Source organism: Malurus melanocephalus, unplaced genomic scaffold (assembly GCF_030028575.1).
Source record: "Malurus melanocephalus ecotype Western Australia unplaced genomic scaffold, MMel_1.1 scaffold_732, whole genome shotgun sequence".
Taxonomy (NCBI): Eukaryota; Metazoa; Chordata; class Aves; order Passeriformes; family Maluridae; genus Malurus; species Malurus melanocephalus.
This window is the reverse complement of record NW_026623964.1, coordinates 176,386-190,846: the sequence shown is the minus strand read 5'-3', so window position 1 is coordinate 190,846 and position 14,461 is coordinate 176,386.

Genomic DNA, 14,461 nt, shown 5'->3' with positions numbered 1-14,461 from the left:
CCTCAAATTCCAAARGAGTGTTGACAGGTTTTTCTTGTGRAGAAATCAATCAGTCAGAAAGAAGCTCCCCACATGTGAATGATTACAAAACAAGAAATGGAGGAATAATGGAGAGTTTTCACTACGAAGAAAGCTTTTCAGTGTAGCCCCATGACACCTATGATAGGATCACTGTTGTTCAATAGCTTTATAAATTATTTTGATAAAAGAGTGATTACTGGAAACAATATTTACTGAGGATATGTAACTATTCAAGGTAGTTAAAATCAGAACTATGGGTGGAGAATTGCAGCAGAATCTCATGATGCCAAGTGACTTCTGAAAAATTCAGTGCTGACAAATTCAGAAAAAGTGTACATTGATTTCCACTTTGTTTTTATTTAATTTTTTCCATTGTGCATTCAGAAACACTGTTAAAATAGTGATGGCCTCCAAAGCAACTGTTACTGCTAAGGAAGGAGGTGTCAATGTCATCRTGGTATTTCTTGGTAAGCATCAGCTTAATGATGCCCAATGCCCAAGAAGACTAACAGATGGCTCAGCATTATTGGGACTAGAGCAGCAAACCAGACAGAAGGCATTTCAATGCTGTTAGCAACACCAAGGCACGTCCACATCTCATCATCATATCCAAGGTCCATAGCTGGAAAAAACAGCAGAGTAGGAGAAGAGATATTGGAGAACGAGAAGCCTTCCCGGCAGCCTGAGCGGGAGTGGGAAAGGAGAAGTTGGGAGTTTCCCAGGAGTGGGAAAGGAGAAGTTGGCCAAGTGATATGGTGCAAGCATATAAATTCAGGAGTGGCTTGGTGAAGGTGAACAGGAATCTGTCCCTCAAAGCTTTCCACAATACATAGGAGAAGAAATTTGAAAGAAAGTACATAAACATGGCATGTCATCACACTGTGAAATTCCCTCTCACTGAAAACTGCAATTGCTTTCTCACAGGTGAGTTTAGAAGGTGACTGAGCATTTTTTAAAAGAAAAACCATCACCATTTCAGATGTGAACTCAACCCTGAAATGAGAAAATCAATTTATATGCAGTCAGGAGGGAAGAAACTACCTTGCAGCATATTTGGACTGGTTTGGGGTTGGGTTTTTTTTTGGCTAGGCTGAACACAACCTGTTATGTCTCCTCACACCAGCTCAKGAAGCACATTGCAGTGGTGGTGGTCCAGAAGAAAACATGAAGCTGCTGATCCTGAGCACATTGCAATATGGCCTGGAGCTTCTGTCATCAGGGGCCAAATAAAGTTGCAGAGTACTTGGGTGTATAACATAGCTACAGAAGTACCAGCAGAGGCTGTTCTGCTATGAATGACCAGAATAGAGTTAGGAAGCTGGGTGAAGCATAGACCCAAAGTAAGTTCTAGGAAGGATGAAAGGAGGCTGGTGATAATAACAAAAGTAGAAAATACAGTTTTCAAAACATCATCACTTCCTATGAGAAGTAGAGAGGGCCCACTTCTGGCTGGTCCAAGAAAAGGTGTCATGCTCGATTTTACAGGCTTACTGTGCACTCCAGAGGTCTGATCTAATGACAGCTTGCATTAGTAAGATTTGTTTATGCAAATAAATGCTCTCAATATCAATCCTGAAGATACAAAAGAAAATCCTAAGACAAGAGAATAGCACAAGAACTGGTGGGAGGTAAAGGAAGAAATCCTGTTATGGATGGATTTGTAAAGCCACAGGAAGCATTAGGAGGACAGGGAGATGGGACCTGCCCTATGTTGTAAGGGACAGCCTCAGGGGAAGTACCAGGATAGCCACATGTGACTTCAGGTCACAGACAGCTCACACACAGAGGACCTGACAACAGAGGAGCCCTACCCAAATTCAAGAAAAGCAAGGGAAAGTAACTTTAATGTTGAAAATGTTCAGTATATGCAGGGTGGCTCCTATTGCTAAGGAAGATTGTGACAAATTGTAATAGTATCTGAAAACAACATAAAGAGAAAGGTCTTTGGCCATGAGAGAGACACTGTGATAGCAATCTCAAGACTTATTGCAAAGGATCTCATTCAACTACTGTAAAAAGTCGCTCTTACAGACAGAAACATGGACAGGGTGCTCTAAAGGAAAAGAAAATGGGTTACTGTTTGGAGACAAGAGTGAGACAAAATTATTACAACACGGTCAGGGAATGGTAGGGACATGACTARCAACATGAAGTGAGTCTCTTAGGTAAGATTAAGCAAACACGATCTGCAGGTCTTCCACAGTGAAATCTATTCTGTTGAGAGCTGTTTGTCTGAAAGGTGTCCAGGGAGATTTTAGTGTTAAAAGAGATTTCTTTCCCCCAGCAGTTAGCTCTGGCAGAACAACATGGCTCAGCTCCAGGACAGTTCTTTTCCTATCGCTCATCCTCTCTAGCAGATTCTGCAAGTCTAATTAGCAACACAAGCTTTGGCTCTTTTGTTGGCACAACGATGTTGTGACTTCTAGTGAGCCTTTGCATCACTCTAGTGACCCCCCTTGCAGCCTGGTGGCATTCCAAGAGCCTGAGCAGTTGGGAAAACAGCAGACAGCTCTCTTGCCAGCGCTCCGGAACTCAGCTCCTTCCTGTAGGAGTTTTGGCACTCTGAATCTAACAGGCATAAAAAGCCTTGCTATCCCTGCAGGTTTTGCACATGGCTGACTGCAAACTGTGAACAGGTCTGCAAGGTGAGAAAGCTTTTATTTTTATATTGCTRCTCTTTGAAGTGAAATGCCTTTGAGGTGATTTGTCCTGGAGATTAGCAAAATAAGTAGTTGAGTCTTTGACTGGCACACAGACATTTTTACAGTGAATTACAATATTGGAGGGCTTTCCATGCAATAAAGCTATCTACTGTGCTGCTGTCACTGTGACTGCCTGCATACTTTGACCTAGACTGATTTGCCATTTTCTTGTCACACTGTGCTCCCAAAGCAGCTTTATTTAAGGAGTCCTTTGGGACCTTTTTCAAAATTCCTATCATGCAAACCCAGTCCTCATAAGACTGTGGTACATATATAAACTCCCATGGGGAAAACCTTTCTGCTCGCTCTTATTCACAACTCTTGTGTCTCATGCTAGAATTGCTGCCTTGGGGTACCTGCAGTGACAAAAATTGTGACAGAGAAGGTGTCTGACCCTKCAGCTCCCCATATACTCCATTCACCATATTTCTGGAATGTGAAGGCTATGGATGTGAGCTCAGCTGGATCTGAGCAGGTGAAAAGACAAGCCCTGGAGCTAAAAACTGCAGATCCAGTGGTGAGTTTAATTTGCAAGCAGAGTTCAGAGCAAGTGAGTCTCCTTGGAAGAAACTAACACACCATCCAAAGAAACAAGCTAAAAGCCTATGTATTTCTCCATCAGCTGCACCACGAGAATCMTGAGCAAAGCTGGGCATGTCTGTCAGGGACAGACACACAGGGGCAGCTCACCCAGGGTGGCAGGTCTCTACAGCAGGTGCCTCTGCTACGGGCCAGCACCAGTGGCTGGCATTGGCAGTAGGGCAAGAGGAAAATCTTGTGGTCCCAAAGGGATTCTAAGGGCTAGGGAGGGCATGGGTGCAAATCAAGCCATCCTGAGCATCCTGTGATGGCAGGGAGCCAGCCTTTTCCACTTCAAATAGATTTCCCTATCAATCTCCACTGGGGTCTGTGGCTTTCTTCAGAAGGTAAAGGCTACAGTGGAGGGATAGATTTCCATCCTGGACCTAACCACAAGCCTTATGGTGCAAGAAATGAGTGTAGGAGTAAAGGAGTAAAGAGGTCAATCACTGTAACTTCTCCTCCTATATAACGGCTGTTCAGAGCCAGGTGTTGAAGGGAGGGGAGACAGAATCAAAACCAAAAGGTTCAGGAGCAATGTTCCCTGCAAGCTTTTTTTTTTATTTATATAGCATACTCCATTGCTCTGTTTTGAATCCAATATCTAACTCTGTGATGGAGAAGGGCATGGACTTTGATTGAAGTGCTAAGGAACCATGCCTACTTCAAAACAATTTTATATAACCAGCATCTTAACATGTAAGGGACCTCCACATGAGAGCAAAGAGCTTGGCTGTACCTCTAGAATGAGGTGTGCCGCTGTACACAGATGCCTGGTAATGTTGGGCAGGCATGATCTCCCACTGTGAGATCCTGATTGTGATCCCAGAAGGTCAGTGGGATTACATGTGCATTCAGCACCTACAGGAGGGCTGTACAAATATTTCACCTAGTCCTGATATCAATCCTGAAAAAGCAGTGAAGGGACAGAGTAAAACAAGAAAATGACTGAGTCAGAGCTTGGGAAACATCACACATTGAGAAGCATAAGAAGCTTAACCTTTTGAATGTACATGAGCAGAGATGAATGGGGGGTTTGACCCACCTGCAAATACCTGGATGGAGAGGAGACAAGACAGCATAGAACAGGACCAAATAGATRGAAGCCAGAGTTTAAAAAATTCATGCAATCCTGTTCTGAGTTTGATATTGAATGCAATTATAAATTAAGTGTTTGGTTTGGAAGGTTTCATTGTTTGTGCTTAGCAGGAAGTCAGATGGATGCCCATAACCATCTTTTTTTGCTTTGCTGTTGAAAGGATAGGTGTCTCACWGGCTGTCCCATCACAGGGCAAAGTGACACTAGGGTAGTGTCACCACACTGCTGATGGACCACCCTACAGCCACAGGCCAGCTTTGYTCCTGTCTCCCCATTAGCTCTCCTCAACATCATTGTGTGCTACTGAGGAAGAAATGGGCCAGAAATGAACKCCCAGGCCAGCGTGGGCAAACTGGAAGGGCAGTGGAACCAGTCCCCAGAGCCACGCCACCTCAGGGCTTTCTGATGGGCTTCCTCTGGCCCAATTACATCTTATATACAAAGTCTGGGTGAAGAGGCAGCTCCTGCATTTACTGAATAGGTATTTCTTTTTCTTTTTCACACATTTTTAACACTTTTCTGCTTTGATTTGTAATATTGTCACTTCATTGCACTGACACTGTTAAGCATTTAGTGCAGTATAGAGCTTTCCTTAAAGATGATAAACAAAAACATGGCTGTGTGTGCACAATCCTCTCATYTGGATGCTTCCCAGCTCACACAATGGTTCCTTGCTTCTCACCCCTTTAATTTGCTACAGCCAGCACATCACCTCTGCTGTCACTGTCTTGAAGCCTCAACAAAAAATGGCAAAAAATGCCTGTCTTGCATCCCCTGGGGGCTGGTCACTGCATCCATTTTGCCAGTTATACCTCCATGGAGGTGGTGTCACTGCTAAAGCCACTTTCTACATATAAAATGGTTCATGGATCCCCAAGTGCCGACCGRGACCCTGCAGTCACTCCACTCTGTAACATACCCCTCACCTGCTACAAGGGGCCATAGGAAAATAAAAAGGCACAGCACTTTTCATCCCTCTCACCTTTCAGTTATTTTTTCTGAAGGCTAATAGGAGTGGTTTGAATTCCTCAGTACTGTGGCATTCCTGCATTTCCATCCCTATGCACTTTACAGTACTGATRGTGATACTGAGTCTTTACAGAGCAGACACTATAGAAAAGCAGAGGCAGCGTAGATTCAGTCTGTCACAAGCAGAAGTAGAAAGCATTTAAACAAAATTAAATGTGTCAGCTATAAAAAAGTTGGTTTTTTTTTTTTTCGGGTGTACCTTGTTTTGTGCCCGAGTATAGAAATCCTCATATGAAGTTCCGAGTGCTACCCAAATAGAATATAAATAATCAGAACTCAGTTGTAGCAAAAACCCTTCCTCAACTCAAAATCTCTTAAAATGGCTGTCTACAAAGCARTGAGAGCAAAATATCACATAGTCTTTTTGTAAGAGAGAGATAGAGAGACAAAGAGAAGACTAGACAGCATTTTAAATAATTTTAGTATCTTAATTCAATACACTGAATGCTCTTTCTGCTTCTTCTAATAAGTGACCATAGCCTTGCCGAGAGACCTTCATTTTTTCCTCTCAAAAGCTCTATAGAACAAATGACATGGGAACAATAAAACAAATTCTGAATGCTTTCATCTGAGATCTCAARTCCATCTAATCTTCAGTGAATGCAACAATTCTTATGGACCTAAACTTCATCTTCACTTTCATGTAAATATTCTACCACATTTTAACCACCATAAATATAAATACCAATACTTCTCTTTTTGTACCTTTTCAAACTTTGACACACTTAAAAAAAACTGTATTTTTGAAAGAAACAGTGATTTTCACTGTAGATGTCTTAAAACTTATTCATTGGCAAAAGAAACAACAGAAAATATTTTTGCCTGAGAGATCAAAGTCTGCAAATGCAAGCTCTAATTATCTGTTAGTAATTTTATCATCATCCAAAACATTGCATTTGTCTAAACGGAATGTTTACTTGAATGTAAAAAAAATGAGACTTACCTGCCTTTTTTGTATACCTCATGTATTTCTTTTCCTTGTCGGTGGGTTCTGCATTCAGTGGATAAAATCCATCCCCACAGCAGGAGGAAGATGCTAAAATGCATTTTATGGACAGTCAACATGTTACCTGAAGGTCTTGTATCCAGAAATAGTCCATACAAGAAAAAGAAAACCTAAATGTAGATCCTGTTTCTCTTTTTAAGACATTATCGGTCTGATCGTTATTGGAAGGATGTTTACTCATACAAAAAATCATCCTGCAGTATTTAATCTGGACAGTGGGGAAAGCAATTTCCACTAAACCTATAAATCCTTCTACGTCAGATGGCAGGGATTTTCTAGCAGTGTTGAATTCACGTATTCTCAGACAACAATTATTTTTAGTCCAAACAGGCTATTTTATTAATTGGTTTAAATTGAACCCTATTCAAATACCTGTGGCACACACATATATATATTTCTGCCTTGTAAAGTGAAGTAGTGCAGTTGCTCAGGCAGGTGTCATTGGTAAYTCTTTAATCATCAAACATATCTGTGTAGCACTAATGTTTGTTACATGCATTGCAAGAAATTGAGAAGCATTAATAAACATATGTCAGTTTCCAGAAAAGGAAAATTATTTAGCTCTACAAGCAGCATTTGATCCTGTGTGTTCTCCATTAGTGCAGAGTGGTGCTGTGACCAGAGTAGTCGGTGCTTTCAGGGCTTGCACTCTGCTGAGCACTGTCTCTGGAAAGTGTCCCAGAGGAGCAGGAAAGGACAGAATGGGGGAGATGGCTCTGCCTTCTGCACAGGCACGTTTGGAGAGATCCTGCTGAAATCGAGCAGCAAACACCACCAGAGCTGCAGAAGAACTTGGGGGCTTGGTGTGTCAGGTCCCATGTGGCTGATGAGATCTTCATTTGTGGTAAGGAAAATAAAACAGCATGGGCAGAAATAKGAGTGGTCGAGTCAGCCACATTGCCCATCAGTTCAGAGCTCATACCCTCCATGCATAACACACAGCTCTGTGTTTGCCCTCCTTCTCCTCTGCGCCTCCCCCAAGGCCTCACAGCTCTGGTTCCTATTTGYGCTTTATCATGGAGACCTTGGCCCGTGCCTTGCTGACACCACCAGCCTTGTCCCGTCCCTTTGCTGACAAGGCTCTTCTTCCTCTGCCTGTTACCCAATAATTTCTACTTCAAAGAAGTTTGTCAGGTCACCCCTCTCTTTCTGCAAACTCTGGGAAGCAGATCTGTACCTGATCTAAGCTRCTGTGGCTTTATTGACTTCAGTGAGCATTTACACTGCCTTGGGATCCACAGGAAAGACATAATGAAAGGCACTAACATTTCATTCAATCAATGAAGATTCAGTTTCGTGATTTGCAGGGGTAAAACATTTCCTACACAAACTCTTGCAGGCTTCAAGAGATTGGCAATCCATCACCGGCAGTTTGTTGCAATGATTGATCCATGCTGCTGTTCAAAGAAGCTGCACCCATCTTACCTTTGAAAATTACCTGCATTCTATTTACACTGATTCACGTATCTTTCTCAAGTAGAATAAAAAGTACCTTAATAACTACTTTTTACACCTGTGGGGATATTAGATATACTCTTCTCAGTCTTTGCAATAATCCATATAAATACATTTTTGATTCATATACTTAAAAAATACTAGTCCCTTGCTAATGCACCAGAAGAGCGATGGGGATTGACAAGAAATGGATACCTATGAATTCACTTAGCTGTCAAAGAAGAACTAGAGGTCCCTTGGTACACATGAGAGGAGGGAARCAATCATCCTCTCAGAGGGAGAAAATTCCCTCTAACAGAGGGAATTGGCTAAAGGCATATATCAACAAGGCTAAAAAATACATTCTATTTCCCTTTTTTTTGATCGTTGTTCATAGAAGAGTTCAAATACTAGCAATTCATAGAAAAGTCCTGGATCAAATCATCAGACAAATTCTAAACTCCTTAAAGAAAATATCTAGAGAAAGAATAGACATGGGGTCATGAAGAATAATCATGTGGAAGAAACTTCTTTCCCTGACAGACCAATAGGCTTCAGAGCTGGGGGAGAAGGAGTAGATTTACATAATTTTTCAACAYCATCTCACACAGCATTTTCCTAAGCACGACTGAGAGGCATGRTCCTGGTGAAATATCTGTAGGACTGATGCAAAACATTTCAAGCTTTAGCTCAGTTTATCTTGCTGTACCACAAGAGCAGCCATCCATGACTGGCTCCTAACATGCAAGGTGTAAGACATTTTTCAAATGATCTGTGAGGAAGCTGTGAACCTCCTGGGTGGTGACCCAAAAAGTCACCCAAAACAGAAAAATACTCTGCTCCAAATGTCCATGAGATACAGAACAAGAAGTAACTGAGATATTAGTAAGGGAAAAATGAGGTTAGGTACTAGATTAGATACTAGGAGTATTTTCTAACATAAGGACAAGGAAGCATTGCAGCAGGTTACATGGAAAGAGTTTGCAATTGCCATCTCAGAAATAATTAAGAGAGGTACAGCGGATYTTGTCTTAAGACCAAAGGTTGGACTACATTACTTCCCAAAGCCACTTCCAGCACTGTCTCGTTCTGGTTTTCTCAAAGGGGAAGTGATGGAAAGTTTGCATAACAGAACTAGAAACAATGTGAAAATTCAAACATTCAGGAACAAGAAAAGAGATGGCCAGGTGCCTTACATATGAAAAACAAACAAAAAAAAWWTCCAAAAAATTGAACAAAACTTTTTAAAAGTTTGTTCTTCAATTTTGCTCAGTTTTGATCTTGAGGAGGTGGAGAGTTAATTTTGCCTGCTTTCTCATGAGAACATCTACAGATGAAAGATATAGCACTACTTTCATTCAGTAGGTAAAAACCCCTGGATACAAAATAGGAAAAGAATGACTAATTTGCAGTGAACAGTATTTTTAACAAGTTCATCTGTTTCTACATTTTGTGGGCTAGTGTGAGCTGACTGCAGTCTCCTCAAATGACTTTCCTATTAATCTTATCAGCTGTTATATTTGGCAGYAAGATCCTGGAGATATGTGCCAAAATATTTGCATTTTGATTTATTATTTAGTTTTATTTGATTTGGTAATCCTTTGGCTTTTTTTTTTTGTTGACACATCGAATGAGTGGTCACAAATATAAAATTTAACATACAGATACCCAGCTAATAATAGCATAAGTACTAACTTTACACCTACATCTAATGTTCACCATATCTCAGAGCCAATTTTAAAATGGAAAAGCTACAATACTGTAGTTAAACAAAAGTTTCCCAACTTTAACACTTTAACTGCAGTTCTATGGATAGGAGACAGCCATTCAAATGGGAATTGTTTGCATTAAAGCCCTCAAAGCCAGCCAGCAGCTGATCCAGGAACAGACCAAGAAGTGGGGATTGACTGTTGCCATGAAGTCAAGCAAGCAATGTTGGGTTTTGCAGTAGGAAAGGCTAGCTATTTCCTTTTTTATAGCAGAAATCATCTTTCCTGGAATGCTTTTGTGCTTGAAGCCAGATACCAAGCTTRTTTGGGTTAGAGTAGGAGCTGAATGCAAATGATAATCCACAAGAAAAGTATAAAAGCATCTCAGACAGGTGGAACAAATGATCCTGAACAGGAAAGGTAACAAAAATCAGAGTTCTTGAGTAAGTAGCAATGAATAAATTTGATGTTGTGTTGGAGGGCAATCCCTGGCAGTTTTTTTTCCTGCAGGAATGCCACCCCCAGCTCCTGCTCACCTCAGGGCCTGCTCAACACCTGCCAGCTGGTGTTGCTTTCCTGTCTCCAGGACTTTATCAATTTGATCACTGTGTTCCTCAGAGGAGTTCAACAGGGTCTGGGGCTTTTACTTTGTTACTGAGGCATAGAAATGCAGGTTTCCCAGACTGCTTAGGACTTTAATCCTGGATTTCCTGKATTTTCATTAACAAAGGATGATAAGAAATGTCACAAAAATAAACTTTTCATTCCATTTGACCCAACCAAACTGTTATAATTTGTTAAATATGCACTTWTTCCATTTGATCTCAGAAGAGTAAAATATTTGTCCAGCTCTATTTATAATTTGTCTCCAAAATGAGAATAGAGAAGAATAAATTGAGATACATTTTTTGCCTTTGCTTCATCAATAYACTGAACAGAAATCCAGTCCGGAGMACAATCCCACAAGCCACCAGACACTACAGGAACCCAGGAGTACTTTCAGTGCTTTCAGGGCAAGGCACAATGTAGTGAAAGTGTCTTACCCAACAATAACTCCCGTCAAATCATGACCCAGCCTTCTCTTGTTTAACTAACTACCCAAAGTTTCTAATAGTGCAGCAATACCCAGCAATACTCCTGGAGCTATAATCAAGCTAAAGCAGACACACAGAAAAGAGCCCATAGCACTTACATGTTCTAACCTCTTCCTAGCAGGTGTCTGCCTTTATCTAAAAGCTGTCAGTGCAAGCATGAACAACTGTGTCACCATGTCTGTTGTGATTTATGTTTGCAGGAGTAGCACAAGATTTTTGTGTGACAGACTGGATGCTGCTTGACTTCTGGAAAGTTATTTCTCCTGTGTATCTGTTTCTTGGTGCTCTGTGTTCCAGGACACAATGATCATAGAACAGTTTTTTACTTTAGTGTTTTCTATCATAGGTCTTGTCAGACACTATAAAAATCTGGCTTAATATGAAGTTAGTTGGGTTTCTGCATCCATTACTTGYGTCCTTTTTAAGAAGTGTACTTCCATTCTTTGAGATGTTCACAGGAGAGCCATGCTCCCTCTGTGTAAGGTGAAATACATCAGATGCCTCCCTCATGYTTGTTGAATTATAGGACCATATCCCAGGAGGATGTTAGCACAGATGAGGAATAAAATTTGAACAACCTGGGAAAAAGTGGCATTTCCACTGAGTTTCACTATGGTGGTGTCAGCAGAGCTGGTGGCTATTCCTAGCTCTATTAGCTCTGCTCTTTGTACAATTCAAAATCAATCCAGGAAGTTGAGAGGATGAGGGAAGTGTGCAGATACATATTTACACTGGAGTGGTTAGAACTAAAGAAGCTCCCACAGAAATGAAAAGAAGATAGTATTTCCTCTGTAGGCATAAGAGGCAATACACTCTTTTCTGGACTGTCGGAGATGTGCTGTGATTGTGCAGAGCAGGGGCCGGGAGCTATTGGCCATAGAAGGGTCAGGGAAATGTCTAAACAAGAGGATTTTAGTTTTCAGTGTTAAAGATCATGATATGATCTGGCATAAGTGTGCATCAGGATGGGAGTCATGTCACTTTATATTGGTCAAGATTTTTACTGCAAATAGCTTTTGCACTTTGTTATCACATTTGTTCTCATGCCCCTGCACGTCTMTGGTCTCTCTTGCTTATAACATCACTTCAGAGCAGATTCACATGCTTTTTTTGGCAAACCCTGGAACTTCTCCAAGTAGCAAGGAGGGCATCAGTGGATCTCAAGAAATCATAAACACTAATGAATAATTAGATTTCCATGCAACTTGAATGGCAAGGAGGAGCAAGTGCCAATGAACCCGTGACCCCAAGCCTTCTTATTACAGAAAAAAAAATCAGATAGAGACAAGGCAGTGTACATGGGCCTCTAAGCCGCTATAAATCCCTAAATGGATTGTGCACTGCATGAAAGAAAAGGGAAATAGGCCAAGCCTGCATTGAGCAGAAACCTGAATGGCTCCAGCAAACAATGTGCCTGAGTGAATTGCACTGCTTGGGGACTAATGCATTGAGCTGCTGTCCCTCGCCGCCGAAATGAGCAACAATGCCACAGAGGCACGTCTTTAATACCATTCTCCTTTCATTAGAGCTCTTCCCTCAGGGATGTCTTCCTCCACCAAACGTGTCTTTCCTCCCCACATGATGTGTGTCTGTGCGTATTTGAGTTCGCAAGTGCCTCTCCGTGGCCCTGCACTCTGCCTGGGAGATTATGCGGGTTGCGTGCTGAGCTGTGTCCTTTTGTTTCAGCCCCTTCTGCAATTCCCYGGAGCTGCGTTAGCTGGATTAGGCGGCTTTGTGTGGACTCGGCCGTGGGGCACCTGACCTTTTTACATGGAAGTTCTTTACTAAAATTGAAGAAAAGATAAAAAAAAAAAAAAGATTAAAATATAAATGAGAGCTAAAAAGACACTTTTAGAAGTATGCTTTGCTGTTARCAGTTTAACAGGGTTAAATTAAAATATTGAAACGACATACCAGTGCCATGTGMAGCCTGCTGGAAAGGATTTTTGTCTGCTACTAGCAGATATACTAGGGAAGGCAGACATGGGATATGATGGATGTCWAGGATTCCACCGATGCTCCCCAGTCTGTCCTAATCCCCATGGCACACACCACTCATTTACTAGGAGGAACTGCTCCCTTAAAGGGAGCTCTGTTGGAAGATCCAGAACTAAAGGATTTGAAAGCATTCAGACTGGATCAAGGTTATGTTCTGGACATCCTAGATCGGGATTAATTTCACTCCAACTACTAGATTTCGGTCCTTAGGTCTCCTATCAAGCCCATGCCATCACGCTTTTTTTTTTTTTTCCTGTAAGAACATTTCTTACTGATACAACCTTAGCTTAAAAGGGTTTCCCAGTTTCCTCTGCYGTTCTCACAGCTCATCTGCAGCACTCCATGAGAAATATCATCAGCAATACATTAAGGGCCTCTGCCTGTCCACTAAGAAATTGTTCAAAATGCTTTTCAAACAAGAGCAATAAAATAGAAGAAAAAAGAAAGGTGATGAGCCTGAAATTCTTATACACAAACACTGGGATTCCAGCAGGGCCATCTCAAGACAAAAGCTGACAYGGGTATGAGTAACATCAACAGAACTGTCAATAGCAATTCAGAGAAGGCAGTAGTGCTTAATAAGAGAGTTGTTCTGCCAATATTCAGAGGGGATTAAAGGAACAACTGGACTAATTACAGCCCTCAGCTTGACAAAATATTGGAAAGGCTGATATGGCACTCAATAAATGAAGAGTTAGTGAGTAATTTGATTAATGTCAATTAGCATGGCTTTAAAGAAAAATAGATCTTTCCAAGTTAATCCTTTTTTGATTAATTTAAAATGTGTTTGCCAGGGGAAATGGAGCTATGTGATGTGCTTCTGTAAGGTATTTAATGTGGAAGCACATGKCATTTTTATTAAGGAACTGCTACAGTCCAGCACCAAGATAAATTAGGGAAAATATTTTAAAACCAGATAAACTCCCCCATACTGAATATGATTGTAAAAGGCAAATCTTCATCAGGTAATGCAATTATCTCCCCAAAGAGACTGCTTCTTTATCCTATGCTGTTCTTGACAAAAAGCAGGAATAAAACAAAGACTGCTTCCTGAATAATCATGCAGTGGCACGAAGTAGATCAGAAAAACTGAAGGATCACTGACAAGGAGTAAATGGAATATCATAGGAGAAAGCCTAGAAACTACTAGTGTCATTTGACTAYAGCTTACTACAAAAATGTCCTCTTTGTAGATAGTAGACTGTGAATTTTAGGCTAAGGAGGAGACATTCTGGGTATCAATGGAGAGTTTCCCTGGAAAACTAACTGACCGTACCTTACCATTAAAAAAAGAAAAAACAACCCCAAAAAAAGATAAGGTTCTATTTTCTCTTTATGTGATGATGAAAACTGGGTGAGTCTTGAAAGCAAGAGTTGTCCTCTATCCATCATGCTAAAGATTTACTAAAATAGCTTTATTAGTTTTGTTACAAGAGCCRGTGCCTGGAAGACTACAGAACACAAATTTGAAATAAGATTTTTTTTTTTACAATAACAATGAAGTTTGTTTCAGTTCACATGTATTTATTAACTGAAGACAGTAAATTTTTCTGGAGGATTTGGACYAGTTCTCAGACAGGGATGCATCTGGGGAAGTCCAATAGCTAGGGCCRTAACAAAGGTGATTAAATGATGAAATACTCAGTGAATATAAGGCTGAGAACCATCAACTATTGGCACCAGAATAGTGGTAAATTTGAACAGTGCTTTTGAAAGACAGATTTGTTTGGATGTGACGACCTTTGATGAATTTGGCAGTGAATTAACTTCAGAGGGCAGGATGTTATAAC